This window comes from Peromyscus eremicus, chromosome X (genome assembly GCF_949786415.1).
Source record: "Peromyscus eremicus chromosome X, PerEre_H2_v1, whole genome shotgun sequence".
NCBI lineage: Eukaryota > Metazoa > Chordata > Mammalia > Rodentia > Cricetidae > Peromyscus > Peromyscus eremicus.
The window spans coordinates 106882223-106897886 of NC_081439.1; the positions used below are offsets into that span (position 1 = coordinate 106882223).

The window sequence follows — 15664 nt, forward strand, 5'->3', positions numbered from 1 at the left end:
TCTTGTCCCCGCCTTGTAGGCATGATAGTTACCGAAGCCTCAGTGGGGGTTGGAAATTCCAGACCAAAGCTGGAATGGCTACCCACTATAGATCTCTGCCTCTCAGGTGCTAGGATTAAAGGTGTGTGTCACCACTGCCTGGCCTCTATATTAAATCTAGTGGCTGGCTCTATCCTCTGATCCTCAGGCAAGCTTTATTTGATATGCAATATATCACCACACAGTCAGTTACTTTTTCTCATGTGAGTAGTTAATATCTTGATTAGTATTTGAGATGGTTTGAAGGAGAATGGGCTTTTATATTTGAATTATTTGTCCCAATTATTGGAAGTTACAGAAATATTAGGAATTATTACTTTGTTGGGGGAATTGTGACCTGTTGGAAGGAGGTATGGCCTTGTTGGAGGAGGTAGAGGAAGTGTATCACTGTGGGTGGGTTTTGAGTGTTCAAAATTCCATGCCAGGCTCAGTCTCTCTTTATTCCTGAAACTTGCTGACCATGTGAGCTATCAACTACTGCTCCAGTGCCTGTCTCACTCTCATGATGATCAGGGACTAATCCTCTGAAACTGTAAGCAAGGCTCTAATTAACTACTTTGCTTTAATTACCTGTTTTATGTTCAAAATTGCCTTGGTCATTATGTCTCCTAGTAGCCATAGAATAATAACTAAGACAAAAGTTGGTACCAGAGACTGTCGTACTTCTGTGACAGGGTTGACCATGCTTCTTATGTGTATAATGTAGACTTTGGCATTTTGGATTAGTAAAGCAGTTCAAATCTTTAACTGGACCTTAATAGTTCATCCTAGTAGGAGCATAAAAGACAGAAGTATAGAGAGCAATGTTGTGGAGGCCTAGCACAAGAGGTTTTAGAGTGAAACAATAGGAACTTGGCTAGAAAACATTCTTATGATATTTTTTTTTTTTTTTTGGTTTTTCAAGACAGGGTTTCTCTGTGTAGTTTTGCGCCTTTCCTGAGACTCACTTGGTAGCCCAGGCTGGCCTCGAACTCACAGAGATCCGCCTGCCTCTGCCTCCCGAGTGCTGGGATTAAAGGCGTGCGCCACCACCGCCCGGCCTTATGATATTTTGGTAAAAAAAAAATGTGGATGCTTTTTGTCCTTGTTCTAAGAATCTGTCTGAGGATTAATTGAAGAGTTTTAGATTAATGTCATTGGGACAGGAGATTTCAAGATAGTCTAACGTTGACTGTGTCCCATTGTTATTATTGATCAAAGTTATGCAGATTTATGAAAAAGAGAAAGCGAGAAAAGAAGTGTAAAATGTACAGTGTGAGGAGGAAATGATAACTAGGGGATGCAATGTTGGAGCCAAGTTCCAAGTTCAAGGAGATGATAAGTTTAAAGAAAAGCCCAATGCTAAGTGGAATAAAGAGAGTGGTACACTTAGAGTAAGACTCCACCCAGCAAATCCTAACCCAACCAGTTAAAATGAAAGTTAAAGCAGCAAAAGAAACCATTAAAAATAGAAAGCTTATGCAAATTTAATTGAAAAGGGGGAGTAATATTCCAGCTCCAATCAGCAGCGAACTCAGCAGCTTTGGCCAAGTGGTTCTGGCTTTATCAAGAAGGATACAGAAAAGGGGTTGTAGAAATCTTACTTCAAGGCTAAGGGAATTCAACAAAGTCAGACATGTGACATGGAAGCCCCTCCATGGAGGCACAGAGAGGCTATTTTGTGAAACTGTGAAGGTAAAGGCTAGGAGAATTGGAGACCCAGTGTACTGACAATGTGAGAACTATGTGATCCTTGCAAAGGGGAACTGCAAACAGGTTATAAATTCAGCCCAAGAGAGAGAAGTGTGTTACAGTAAACAGATTTGGAAGGAAAAGCAATCTATGCCCTTTGATATCCCACAGGAGTTTGCACTGATGGGTTTCAGTCTTTCTTTGGTCCAATTTTTTTTTATTTTTTCTTTGTGTCTTTCACAACATGCAGCTGCATTCCATTAATTTCTCCATCCCTTCATATCCACCCTCTGCCTTTGCAACCTCCCTCCCCCCAATAAAAATAAAATAAAATAAATTTTAAGGAAAAATCTCATGGAAGCTGTAGTGTGACACAGTGAGTCATGCAGTAAACTCTTTTGTCCATGTATTTTTATTTGCAAGTGTTCATTGCAAAATTGATCTAGTTCGAGGCCTCTGGTTTCTGCTACACTGTCAATGCGCGTCCCTCATTGGAACTCCTCTTGGTTATTCTGCTGTTGTCCTATATTGTGGAAATCCTGCAGCTTTAAGTCTACAGGACTGGTCCCTTCACATATTCTAGCAGATCACAGATAAGGTAAATGTTGGGGTGGGCCAACTCATAACCTCGGTTCTGGGCATGGTTAGTTACAGGGTTCATCAGTCTGTCAGCTCTCCCTTGTCCTCACCACTAGGGGGAGCTCTTCTGCATTGCCTTGGTGAGTTCACTCTATGCAAGATGCCAAGGGGCGGGGCCAGTTCTGCTTTCATGTCCTCAGGGTTAGCTATCCCACACATACACCTTCAAAGCCAACTCTACTGTGTTATTCAAGTAAGGTGCAAGGGCCACTCTCCCTAGTGCTGCAGCTGATGAGGGGCAGGAGCAGCTCTCCAGCCCTTATGACTTCAAAGCCAGCTCTTCCACCTTCCTCAGGCATTGAAGGGTTGGGGGAGAGAGGCATCTCTCTCCTGCCACATAACAGATGAGTAACAGGGATAGCTCTCCCGTAATCACAACTTCAAGGCTGATTCACTTATGCCTTTGTCAATTACTCATCTATCATGTGCCATCATGGGCAGGGAGAGCGGGTACTGAGATCATAAGGGTAGAAGAGCTAGCTGCCCCTGACCCTCAGCAACTGCAACATTCAAGAGAACAGGCCTTGCACCTTGTGTGGTCCAATATTTCTTCATTACAGCCCTTTCCTCCATTTTGGAATAGTAATATCTACTTTGTGCCATTGTACATTGTAAGTATGTGGTTTGCTTTTGATTTTACAATGAGTTACAGTCAAAGACTGCCTTGAGTCTCCAAAGGTACTTTGGAAGTTTGAACAGTTTCAAAAGCCCATTCCAGATCATATCTCTCTCTCTCTCTCTCTCTCTCTCTCTCTCTCTCTCTCTCTAGCTCTCTTTCTCTCTGCCACTTCCAAATCATATGAGCTCTTAGCTACTGCCTAGTACCATGCCTTATTTTCCTCCTTCTCCTCACTAGGATGATCATGGACTAGCCCTCTCATATTGTAAGCAAGTCCATTTAAAAGGATTTCTTTTAAAAGTTGACATGGTCATGGTGTTTCTTACCAATAGAACATTAACTAGTATGGCAGTAGTTGAAGATACATGGCCTATGGCCTCTATTAATCTGTATAAATAAAGATTCTTAGACAGATGTAACTTTCCTGAGAAGAGATACATTCTTACTACCTTTAACTATGAGTCATAGACATTTAAAAATTAATATTCTACATCCTATATTAAGATCAATTGGTATATTTTTAACACCAAAGCAGAGCTACTCCACTACTATTAATTTACTGTTATTCTACTGTTGTATCAATACACTGAAGATTTGATGAGCATACTTCCCTGAACGAAACAGGTCAAATGAAACTGAAAGCAAATAGATATTTCAAATTTTGAAAATAGCATCAAAATTACTTTACACTGGCAATCTGTGGGACCAAAGACTCTTTTCAAGCCTATCCATAGTAGTATAGCAGAGCTGATTTCTTTATTTATTTAAATATTAAAATGAGCACATCTTTGTGTATCCCAGGCCTTGGTTTAATATTTTTTACAAAATTAGAGTTATATATTTCCCAAGTGGTGTTTGTATTTCTAAAATTATTTATCTTAAATTTATAGCTGTCTTACTGTAAATATAAATACAGGAATATATGTGAATAATTTCTGAAATAGTAGTTAACGAATACTTTTTCAAACTTTCTTTTTATTTTTTCTGCATCTGGAACTATGCATTTCCCCATCCCTTCATTTCTGCCCTCTGCCTTTGCAAACCACCCAATCCTGAAATAAAATAAAATTTAAGAGAAAAAAGAAAAAGTCTCATGCAGCTGTACTGCGACACAGTGAGTCATGCAGCAAACCCTTTTATCCTCATATGTTTACTTGCAAGGGGTTCATTGCAAAGAGTCATTGATCTGGTCAAGGCCTCTGGGTTCTGCTACACTATCAATGCTGGGCCCTCACTGGGACTCCTCTTAGATATCCTACTGTTTTCCTATGCTGTGGAGATCCTGCAGCTTAGGTTCTTCAGGGCAAGCCCCTTCCTATGCTCCTGCAGATGTAGATCATAGAAGGGACAGATGTGGGGTATGCCAATTCATAACACTGGCTCGAGACCTGGGTAGTTGCAGGCTTGGTCAGTCCATCCTCACCACTAGGGTGAACACTTATGGTGATATTTTGTTTGTGATATAACAAATAAAGCTTGCCTGAAGATCAGAGTTTGGAGCTAAGCCACTAGATAGCCATAGGGGCCAGGCAATAGTGACACACACCTTTAATTCCAGCACTTGGGAGGCAGAGGCAGACAGATCTCTGAATTCAAGGCCACCCTGGGCTACACAAGATTCATTCAATCTAAAAGAGAAACAGAGCCAGGCAGTGGCAGCACACACCTTTCATCCCAGCGCTTGTGAGATGGATACAGGAAGTGATATGGCTGGCCAGAGAGAGGAATATAAGGAGGGAGGAGACAGAAGCTCAGATCTCCTTTGGCTGAGGATTTCATAAGAGGTAAGAACTACTGGCTGGCTGCTCTGTTTCTCTGGTTTTTCACCATCTACCCCGATATCTGGCTCTGGGTTTTTATTAAGACCAATTAGGATTCGTGCTACAAACTCTTTTGCATTGCCCTGGATTGTTCACCCCTCGTAGCAATAAGCAAGGGGCAGGGCCAATTTTCCTACTTTCACACCCACAAGGTCAACATTCCAACATCTGAAACATCAGGGCCAGCTCTACTGTGTTGCCCAGGTGAGGGGCAAGGGCCACTCTCCTTAGTCCTGCAGCCAGTGAGGGGCAGGGACAGCTTTTCTGCTCTTATGACCTCAAGGTCATCTCTCCCAAATGCTGCAGGTAGTGAAGGATGGCAGGAAGGCATCTCTCCCTTATCCATACCACCAGAGGCAGATGAGGGGCAGGGTCAGATATTTCATGATCACTTTCTGGGGCAGTTCACCAGTACCACTGTCAATAGGGTTAGCTCTGCTGTGCTAGCCAGGCAATGTGCAGGGACCACTTTCCTGAGGGCTGCAGCTGATTAAAGGCAGGGTTAGCTCCCTCACTCACCACAGGTGGCAGGGGCAAGGGGAGAGCATCAGTCTCTTGCATCCACTACTACAACACTGATGATGGAGGAAGTACCAGCTCCTCTCATGCCCTCATGGCTGACTCACCTGCCCCATCCACAATTAATTGGTTCTTTAGAGATAAAAATCAGTTCTTTTATTTATAGTTCAAATTGTTCTTAATATCTCTAAGAAACATAAAATGTTTGTCTATTAAAATTCTTATGGTTTCACTTAATTTTCATAGGATGGTTAGTAGAAAACGTGGGATTTCTTTACATTTAAATCAGTGACTGCTGTAGTCTAACAAAAGCCATATATAAAAATGATCATGCTTATTAATTATGAGTCCTACAGAAATACTCAATTATATAGGGAAATATTTAACCATTCTAAACCAAATAAACGTCTGTGGAATTTCTGTGTACTATTTCTGAGACTTTGTTTAATCTTTAGGTATGTTCAAATAAAAGTCGGAGGAGGGAAATGGGGAGGAGAAACTGATCATATTTCATTATATATCTGTTTGAAATTCAGAATAAGGAAGTATTATAGTTACAAATTTATAAATGATATTATAATTTGGTAAGACCAGGTTTAGCAAAGTAAACCTTACTATCTTAGTATAAATATAAATAATAATAATAATAATAATCATTAATAATAAGTAAGCACCTTATTCCAAAAATTAACTAAATATAAATAATGTTTAGAAAGTAAAGAAAATGAAAATTCCTTTTATGTATTGAACATGAATTACTTAGAGGTTTATTTTAGGAATGAATATAATAAAATTTAGACATTAATTTTCAGGGGAATATTTTAAAGACTAATTAATCAGAAAAATGGTAGTTTAAAACAGCTGTTGGAGATCCCCCAATAAAGCCACTCCAGCATAATCCTCATATAATAAAGAACAATAATCAAAAAGCCTCCCAAAATATTCATAGACCTCCCTTTCAAACAAGGTTTTAACTATCCACGAAAGGTAGGTAACTATTAGCTGATCATACAGGAAGATTCTAATATGAGCAACAATGCAAATCTGAATAATATCAATCACACACTCTGAACAAAGGTTATTTCACCTAAGAAACACAAAATAAATGATATATAGGCACACACGAAATTGTTCATGGATACACGATGTATATAAACATTGTGAGAAAACAATAAGATGAAATAACCCTTTATAAGAAAAAAAAGGCATGCAGGCATCCTGGTAAGCTTCTAATAATGACAAAATACAGGAGGAAATAATAAAATAAGTAATTTAAGAATAATTGAATTATTTTAACAATATGAGTGTCTACATTAAACCAGCATTAGGGATACCAATGAAAACAAATGAAATTAAAGCCATACCTAGATAAACATTATTAAATTTTAATCATAAAAATATAGAAATGACTTAAAAATGTCAGAAGTAAGCAGAAAGTAATATTTCTCAACAGGAATAATGAAATTATAAGACAAAATACACTAGCTTAAGATTCAGAGGCAGGATGATTTACAGCATCGAATCTATATTCCTTATTCTATCCATAGGGATGCATAGTAAAATATAGACTTTTTGAGATACACATAAAAAAAATGTAACTTCTCTTTCTTACCCTATTCCATAATAGTTCCTGGGCATTGTGGTTGGCACTTGATGGTCCTAGAAAAGATCACATGGAATAAATTAACCCAGACTCAGAAGACAAACATGACCTGTTCTCTTTTATTTGTAGTTCCTAAACCCAAGTCTTCATATTTGAGCACACATGGAATAACAGCAAAAGTATAAAAGGCCCATGTGGGAAAATAGCAAGACACAGGTAATATGAAGGAGAAAACACAACAATAGGGAGGCACACTAATTTGGAAAGTGCAAGGGGATAGAGAAGTCAATAAACATGGAGAAAGAAGTAGGAGTCAAAATTCTCAGGTCATTTGTTAAAGCCTCAAGAATCATATTTTATATTTTTCTAATTTATACTGTGTGAGAGTGTCTATGTGTGTGTATTTGTGTGTATGTATTTGTATAAATATATAAAGCAAAGTTATGCCACTTGGGCTGACAATGCTCCACACAAGTATCCTAGACTAAGAAAAGTCATAGTACAGTATATAAGAAACCACTTTCTGAATAAAAGGTTGTTCAGGGTAGTCCAAATGCCTCCCCCAGCAATATAATCTATTATTCTTGCCCTTGGACATTTCTTATGGTTAAAGTAAGTCCTTATAGCTGAAGATACTGCATACATAGGTCATAGAACTCAGATAATTTGAAGTGGCTCTAACCTAAATGGCTCCCTCCAGTAGTCTAGTTTCTACAGTACCAGAAAGTATTATGTAAGACGCCAAGAGAGGGAAGAGGTTACTAGTCCTACATAGCTCTTACAACTATAAAACAGAACATGACTAGCAAGTTAAGATATTTGTAAAGGTACAATAGTGGTACAAACATGTTGTTGGTAACCAACAGCTGGCTAGGTATACTTAAGGCTCACTCAACAAAAGGGAAATCATGTCTGGTACTAGAAACATAGCCAATTACCCAGGGATAGGAAATTTAAAGATCTTAGACAAGAATCTACTACTGCCGTTTGACTAAACCAGCCACAAGGATGACACCAGCTAAGACTCCTAACAATAATGGAGAGGGTGCCTGAACTTACCTTCCCCTAAAATCAGATTAGTGATTACCCTAATTGTCATCATAATTCCTTAATTGCTCTGAATCTTATCCTTATATCTGTGGATAAGTGCAGGAATCTCCACCAATCAAAGAAATTACTCTTTATAGTAAATAGTGACTGTCTTAGGGTTTCTTTTGCTGTGAAGAGACACCATGATCATGGCAAATCTTATAAAGGAAAACATTTAATTGAGGCTAGTTTACAGTTCAGAGGCTTAGTCCATTATCATCATGGTAGGTGACATACAGGTAGACACATAGCCAGAGAAAGAGTTGAGAGTTTGACAAATAGATCCACAGGCAATAGGAAGTGAAATGTTTCACTGGACATAGCTTGATCCCAAGAGACATCAAAGCCCACCTCTACAATGACACACTTCCTCCAACAACGCCATAACTACTCCAACAAATCTACACCTCCTAATAGTGCTACTACCTATGGGGGACATTTTCTTTCAAACTACCACATTACACTCCTTGGCCCCCATAGGCTTGTAGCTATATCATAATTCAAAAATGCATTCAGTCTAACTTCAGAAGTCCCCATAGTTTATAACCATCTCAAATTTATTTAAAAGTCTAAAGTTCAAAGTCTCTTCTGAGATTCATGCAATATCTTAACTATAATCCCCTGTAAAATCAAAATATAAAAGCAGATCACATACTTCCAACATATAATGGCATAGGATATACATTTCCATTCCAAAATGTAGGGAAGCAACCATAATAAGGAAATACTGATGCTTTCCTTAGATGTGGAAGAAGATTCCATAACCCCTTTCTTCTATTCTTGACTCTAAAGTCAGAACCAAGTTCTGCTGCTCGCTAAGACAGGAAAATGCCCTTCTCATTCAACTAAATCTTTATCAGCTTTCTGTTTACAATGGTTTCCTTCACTGCCTATGCTTGGCTGTTCTGGGACTTGCTCTGCAGATCAAGATGGTCACAACTCAAAGGTACACCTGACTCTGATTCTGGAGTTCTGGGATTAAAGGCATGTACCACCATACCTAGATCTAAGCTTTGCCTTAATTCCTTTTCACAAGTTAGATACTTAGCTGGGTAAGAGCTTGCCTTGAGGTCACTGTATGCAGAAGTTTCTGTCCTGCCAGCAACTCCCAAATACTTGGCATCTGCTTCCCAAATAATTGACTCAGAGGCTTAATATTGCTTATAGATGTTCGGCTGGTACCTCAGGCTTATTACTGACTAGCTCTTACACTTACATTAACCCATAATTCTTATCTATGTTTAGCCACATGGCTTGGTATCTTTTCTCAGTGCTACATTCTCATCCTGCTTCCTCTGCATCTGGCTGGTGACTCCTGACTCCATCCTTTCTCTTCTCAAAATTCTGCTAGTCTTATCTTTTTAGCAGCTGTTGCTCCTTCCTCAGCTGCCAAACAATTCAAAGACAACAAAATAACATACAGTATCCAGACTCTGTGTATTTTCCATCTTTTCATGGCTTTTATTGTATTACTTTACTCCCTTTTTAAGGACTTTATTACTTTAAAACTATGTATTTCTTTTTTATGACTGTCTATAATTCCCCTTACTCTCCCAAGCCTACATATATTTTCAAAAATACTATAAACCATTTAAAGGGGTTTTTGTCTATATCTGTCTTTACTGCATATCTGTATATTTTTCTGACCACATGAGCATTTAATTTGCTAAGCAGATGTGACTAGGACTAAAGCTGCAGCTTTGGTGGCTAGCTTTGCCCCATTCCTTGGTTCCTTGAGAAGCTAGTATCATGGCAGAGGCACATTTACCACCAGCTCTGAAAGCCATATTACTGCTTCAACTTTGAGAAGTTTTTGGGTCCATGCTGCCCCCAAGTAGTGTGTCACCCACTGCTCATAAACTCCATTTAAGTGTTTGGTAGCAGAGCCTCTTAAAAGAGCCATGCGGTTTTTGCCACTAATGTTGAGTCAAGAAGCCATCTCTGCTCGCTGTCAGCAAATAGAAACTTTTCTCAGTGTGGCATGCTCATCTTGCTTCCTCTGTGTCTGGCTGGTGATTCCTGACTCCACCCTTCTTCTTCCTGGAATGTTCTTAGTCTGGTCACCTCACCTATACTTCCTGCATGGCTATGGGCCAATCAGCAGTTTATAAACCTGTAGTTGAAGTTTGGGCCTGCAGCCGCTCAGACTTGAAACACACAGAGACTTATATTACTTATGAACTGCATGGCCATGGCAGGCTTCTTGCTATCTAGTTCTTATCTCTTAAATTAACCCATTTCTATTAATCTATAAGTTGCCACATGGCTTGTGGCTTACCAGTACTTTACATCTTGCTTCTCATGGCAGTGGCAGATGACAGCATCTCCTGCCTCAGCCTTCCACTTCCCAGAATTCTCTTTTCTGCTTATCCTTCCTATACTATACTTCCTGCCTGGCTACTGGCCAATCAGTGTTTTATTTATCAATCAATCAGAGCAACACATTCACAGTATATGGAAAGACATCCCCAGCATAAACCAATTAGAGTGACAAATCTTTATAGTGTACAAGAGCATTATCCCACAGCAGGTCACTGCTCTCTTTATTCCATTAATTAGTCTATTTATCTTTTTGAACACAGGATTTAGCTCCATTCCATTTTCTGGTGATCTTTTTCTCTTCAAATTGCTGTACATTGTCTTTTTCCTTGCTCAGCTTGTTACTTTTCATTATAAATATTCTTTAGAGTTAACACTAACAACCACATGACATCATCTATACTAGGCTCTATTGAGAGTTCTTCTGCCAATGGAATTAATCCAAACACTTCAATTTAGCCTCAGGCAGACTTTTCAGACAAGGCAAAAAGCAACCACATTCTTCACCAAAATATCACAAGAATGATCTCTAGGAAACACACTAAAATTCTTCCCCTCTGAAACCTTTGAGGCAGGCCCACACAGTTCATCAAATCATACTCAGCACCACTGTCTTCCATGTTCCTACTAGTATGGTAGCTGCATTTAAAGTGTTCAACTGCTTTTCTAATCCACAGTATCAAGGTCCATATTCATTCAAACAAAAGCATAGTCAGACCTATCATAGAAATGCCCCAGTCCCTGGTAACCAACTTCTGTCTTAGCTAGGGTTTTTGTGCTGTGAAGGGAAACCATGATCATGGCAACTCTTATTTTTTAATTGAGAAATTTCTTTTTATTTATTTTACACACCAATCAAAGATCCCCTTCTTCCCTACTCCCAAGCCCTCAGCCTCCATTTCTCAACCCACCCCTCACTACACTCCACAAGAAGGCAAGGCTTCCCATGGGGAGGCACATCCAGTAGAGGCAATTCTAAGCCCTTTACCCTGCCTCAAGGCTACACGTGGTATTCTATCATAGGCAGTAGGCTCCAAAAAGCCCTCTCAGGCAACAGGGATGGATTCTGATTCTACCACCAGGCAGCTCCACAAGCAAATCAAGCTACACAATTGTCTAGTCATGCAGAGGGTCTAGTCCAGTCCCATGCAGGCTCCACAGCCATTGATCCAACTTTCATGAGACCATGTCAACTCTTAAAAGGAAAACATTTCATTGGAGTTTCTGGCTTACAGTTCGGAGGTTTAGTCCATTATCATCATGGCAGGTGGCTTGTAGGCAGATAAATTGTTGGAGAAAGAGCTGCAAGTTCTTCATCTCGATCTATGAGCAACAGGAAGTGGGCTATTTCACTGAGCATTGCTTGAGCATAGGAGACCTCAAAGCCCATCCCTCTGTCACACAATTCCTCCAGTAAGGCCACACCTACTCCAACAAAGCCACAACTTTTAATAGAGCCACTCCCTATGGGGGCCATTTTATTTCAAACCGCCAAAGAGACCATCACAGAATACTACAACTGGACATAATTTAAAGATCAATGGAGTGTCAGGATCCCAGGCTTAGTGGATACATGTGCAGAATAATTCTTGCATTGATAGCTAAAGGAACAGTTCAGAAGACAGGGTGAAAAGATTGTAAGAGCCAATATACCAGGAAGTATGCTGTCTTTGTGCATCTCTTAGACAGGGCTGAATAAACAAGACCTGAACAATGACAAAATAGATAAACAGGCTAACTAATGTGGAAGGGAGATAGATATCTCACAAGGTACCAAACCTACAACTACAGAAAACTGATAACTGCTAAAAGGGGGAGAATTAGTCTTTCCTAGGGATGAATGACCCAATTGGTTACAGAGTACAAAGTGGTCAGCACTAACACAACAAAATAACAAAAATGAACACACTTAGGTTATATTCATGTTTCACAGAAGGGGTTATAGGGATGGAACATGGGAGGGCTTGGAGGGAGGAGAGGGAAGGGGGAAATGATGTAATTATATGTTAATTAGAAATGGAAAAAATAATAAAAGAAAGGAAACTGGTCATAGGAATAATGGATACATAGGTGAAAAATGGAGTCAAACAGTCTGAGGATACTTAGCTCAATAGAAGAATCTTTACATATGTTTATGAGATCTGGACTTTGATCCTTAGCACTATATAAAACATCAACAAATGACCAGAAAAATGAAGAAAAAAAAACAAGTAAGCAAAAAACCATCAGGTTCACTATAACTAACCACTGGTTCTCAAGAGTAAATCACTACTAACCATATGGCTTTATTTTCTTTTGTTTGACATTACTAGTTTCAGATAGAATCCAACTAGGAACTCAGATTATATAGTATTTCCTCATGCAAACCTTAATTTACTAATTCATCAGGTATATGCTTTTCCTTTTCTATATGGATGTAGTTGGAGTGTTCTCCATTCCCGTTTGGGCCCGCAGCTGCTCAGACCCAAGTAAACACACAGAGACTTATATTACTTATAAACTGTATGGTCATACCAGGCTTCTTGCTATCTAGTTCTTATATCTTAAATTGACCTATTTCTATTAATCTATAAGTTGCCACGTGGCTTGTGGCTTACTGGTACTTTACATCTTGATTCTCATGGTAGTAGTGGCTGGCAGTGTCTCCTAACTCAGCCTTCCACTTTTCTCCTTCCTGTCTCTCTAGTTGGAATGTCCCACCTAAACTTATTCTGCCTCATTATTGTCCAAACAGCATTGTTTATCAACCAATCAGAGCAACACATATTTACAGCATATAGAACAACATCCCACAGCACTAGTAGAACAGGATCCCTCTCTGGAAAGAAGTTTGGAAATCTTGGGGAGAAACTAATTAAGAAGAAGGGGAATCTTTATGAGCTGCCCAAATTTGAGAAGAATTTTTATCATTAACACCTTGATTTGGCAGGCCACCCATCTCTCCTCATTTTTCTGGTAAGTTCATCATATCTTCTTCTGGTTTCAACAAAAACAATGGTTTTATTCTCCTTCTCACTCAGGATCTCTTCCATTAGATGAATAAGTTTTCATCCTTTTCTACATCATGACTCACATCCACAATCTCAACAATGTTATGGTTTGCCCTCAGTTCTAGTGCACCAATATTGATATGAATATAGTCTTTCAGGAAATCTTCAGCAAGCTGTCTTACTTCTTTTGGCTAAGTTGCACCCCACATTAGGGCTTGTCTATTAGGTCTTTTTTGATCCACAATTTTCCATCTTGGCGGTTCAAATCCCATATTAAGCATTCTATCAGCTTCATCAAGGACAAGGTAAGTTGTTCTTCTCAGGTTGGTTTTCCCACGCTCTAAAAAGTCAATCAGTCTTCCAGGTGTTGCAATACAGATTTCTACACCTCTTTCCAAATCTGTGATCCCTTGGTAGCACCACCGTAGATCCAAGTAGACTTCAACTGACAAGCTCTACAGTATTCAGCAGTGACTTGCTGCACTTGCTATGCCAGTTTTCAAGTTGGTGCCAGCATCAAGCAAATAGGCCCATCACCCCTCTCTAGGAATGGCTGATGATTTATGTGGACTACACGCTGCTTTGATAGAAGCATAGACCCACTGCTTCTGAGAGTTGATGGTACATATGGAAGATAAGACAAATAAAGTAAATAAAGTAATAACCACTGGGTATATTTTTTGTGAACAGCACTTTTTTCTAACTCTTTTCTCCACATGAGAATTGTTTATACTTAATAATATTCTATACCATATTTTTTCTACTAATAGGATTTCATTTTTATTTACTACTGGACTTTATACACACACATGTACACATACACACAACTATTAGAAAACTATTAATGCTTCCATTTTATAAACAAAATAGGTAATGCACCAAATGTAGGACACCTAAGAACTTCCCAGTTAATATGTATAAAAGATAACCCTTAATATGACACTAATTCAGATTTCAAAGAACACAATCTACTGCAGAGTTTATATAATTCTCTAAACAAACAAAATGCCCAAAGTGTATGTTTCATTTTAATGGAAAGAATGAGAAAAAAATGATGCTTGTCTGGTCAGCAAAGCAACTAGATAGCATTGACTTCTCAGCATGCTGCTTTTAGTACGCAATATAGTATTTTTATTAAGATGATTATTGTCAGCTTTTCTTTGCCTCCAAGTACAAGGCATTAAGGAGAATGTAGAGCCTTTCATTAGGCTTATGTAGTAAATTGAATCTGATCTTCTTGGTTTTTCTTAACAGAATCATAAATAATTTAAACACAAATGGCAATTGTTACCAAAATCTCTCATATAACAACCTATTCATAGTTCTCAAAGTCAATTACCATTTTAGGCAAGGCTTATCAGAATATAAAACTGAAACAAAAGAAGAAACTATTTCTTTATTTTTAATTCAGGCAGATACTAAAAGACAGATGCTCTGTGACATAGTTTCCACTTTATAACTAGCTACAGAAAATAACTGGAGTCAATGGATAAATGTGGGACTATAATGTTACCTCATTATTGTATTCCTATACTTACTAACACAGACAATTTTTGCTTCTTAAAGAATTTAAAATTTTTAAATGAGGCTTTAATCTGTAAGTGAGCTTTTTCTGGAAGAGGTATATAACACAATATTCAGAGGTAGGAATATCTGACCTTTATATGATCTAGAGTTAAAAATATATTACTTTTTGCCATTGACTATTGAGACTATTCATTAGAATTTCATGATAAAATATATGTAATGGAATATTTGCATCATTCCTTCCCACTCAGGTGGTAAGAGTATTAAAACCTTCATATATTTTCTTCTTAGAATCTATAATCAAATAAAAAACATTATGACCTTCATAAAGTAATATTTACTTCTCAGTTCTGTCAGTGGAAAAAATAAAACACACACACACACACACACACACACACACACACACACACACACACTAAAAATAACAAGAAAACCACCAAAAAACAGATGACTCATTATATACTAAATGTGAAAGCACTGACCTGATCATATCTGAGTGATTAATTACCCCTGTCTAATCTGCATTTCCATTCAATATCACAGCAGAAAATATCCTTAGCACATAAAGTCTCATGTCTATATAATCTTTTGATGGAAAGAACACGGTAAAGGTAGTTTATTAGCAAGTTAAAATGACAGTGTCTCATTTGACAACCTTGTATTGTAATGAATTAAGTATATAATGACAAAGTGAAAAGAAATGCTAGGATCCTAGTGACTGAAACTGACTTGTATTTAGCTTTGAATTCTGGCACAGATACAAAAGAGTCTGACTTGACTATCAAGATAAATGGTTCTGGGGTTCTTATGACAAGAAGTACTAATAGCA

At 38.4% G+C, this 15664-nt stretch overlaps 1 pseudogene; it reads right to left on the bottom strand.

Annotated features, from left to right (window-relative positions):
• Positions 1 to 13227: 13227 nt before the first annotated feature.
• The window catches only part of LOC131900190 (probable ATP-dependent RNA helicase DDX5), a 42070-nt pseudogene continuing 39633 nt past the window's right edge, over positions 13228 to 15664 (bottom strand).